This window comes from Phoenix dactylifera, chromosome 1 (genome assembly GCF_051530095.1).
Source record: "Phoenix dactylifera cultivar Ajwa chromosome 1, Ajwa_hap1_PhDact_Kaust_v1.1, whole genome shotgun sequence".
Classification (NCBI taxonomy): Eukaryota; Viridiplantae; Streptophyta; class Magnoliopsida; order Arecales; family Arecaceae; genus Phoenix; species Phoenix dactylifera.
This window is the reverse complement of record NC_143190.1, coordinates 60,651,562-60,653,167: the sequence shown is the minus strand read 5'-3', so window position 1 is coordinate 60,653,167 and position 1,606 is coordinate 60,651,562.

Below are 1,606 nucleotides of genomic sequence, written 5' to 3'. Positions count from 1 at the left end.
CGTATTCCCAGTCTTGGGATATTGTTCGCGATGCGTGGCGGATTCCTGTGCATGGCGATCCCATGCAACAGGTCTCACGCAAACTCGAGTTGACTAAAAGACGCCTTCGTCGATGGAATCGTGAGGTTGTGGGTGATATTTTCCGGCGACTGGAAGGCGTAGAGTCCTCGATCGCCGAGTTGCAAAGGAAGGAAGATCTAGGGGGTATGCTCCCAGAGGACGATATGGCTGATCTCCGGGGACTGCTCGCGACTCACCACTCGTTGTTACGTCAACATGAGATTTTCTGGCGTCAGAAATCCCGCGTGCAGTGGGTAAGCGAGGGGGATCGTAATACTAGGTACTTCCATCGGACTACTGTTATACGGAGACGGAGGAGCATGATTCACTCTCTGCGAGATGGGTCCGGACACCGTGTAGAGAGCGAGCCTGCCATCCGCCAGTCCTTACTTGACTTTTTCCGCACTAGATGGACGGTGGATGAGGAGGCCAGTGATGGGGACCGCCCTTTGAGGGTGGATGTGGGCATTCGTGACGCCGAGAGTGTAGCCTTGATCTGGCCGGTGTCGGCGCTGGAGGTACAGGAGGCAGTCTGGGCCTTGACTCCGGACAAGGCTCCTGGACCTGATGGTTTTCCCCCTTTCTTCTTTCGGCAGTACTGGAGTATTATCCGACTTGCGGTGGTGGTGGCTATTCAGTGCTTCTTTACCCAGGCAGCCATGCTTGTGGGCTGGAAGGCCACCTTCATTACACTTATTCCTAAGCGTCAGAATGCGACTGAGCCTTGTCACTTTCGTCCTATTAGCTTGTGCACAACCTTATACAAGGTTGTGGCAAGAATCATGGTGGGTAGAATGAAGCCCCTCTTACCGGGCATCATTAGCCAGGAGCAGGGGGCCTTTGTGGCCGGCAGAAATATTTCTCACAATGTTATGTTGGCTCAGGAAATGTTTTGGGATCTTCGGCGAGCTTCGAAGCGGCACAGCCTAATGGCAGTCAAGTTGGATATGGAGCGGGCTTATGATAGGATCAGGTGGAGGTTTCTTCAGCGGGCTTTGGAGGCTTACGACTTCCCGAGGCAGTGGATTGATTGGGTGATGGGGTGTGTTCGTGGGCCAAAATTTTCTATCTTGGTCAACGGCACACCGTCATCCTTCTTTGAGTCTACCTTAGGATTACAACAGGGATGTCCCTTATCCCCTTATCTGTTTATTATCTGTGCTGATATCTTGTCTCGATCCTTGGAGAGGGTGTGCGCCAGCCGGGAGCTGGAGGCTTATACCCCAGCCCCGGGGGCTCGACCTATCTCCCATTTACTTTTTACTGATGATTGTCTTCTTTTGACCAGGACACGGACTTCGGACGCTCGGGTTCTCCGCAGGGTGGTGGCAGACTATTGCGCGGCGTCCGGCCAGAGAGTGAACTTGCTTAAGTCCACCATCTCTTTCAGCCCCAGTACGGAGAGCAAAGTCAGACAGGAGATCAGAGGGATTCTGCAGATACCAGAGCAGGTGGGGGCGCTCACCTATCTAGGTGTTCCCATTACTGGCCGCAGGCTACGGATGGCAGAGTGCTCCGGTTTGGTGCAGCGAGTCTAGAGCAGGTT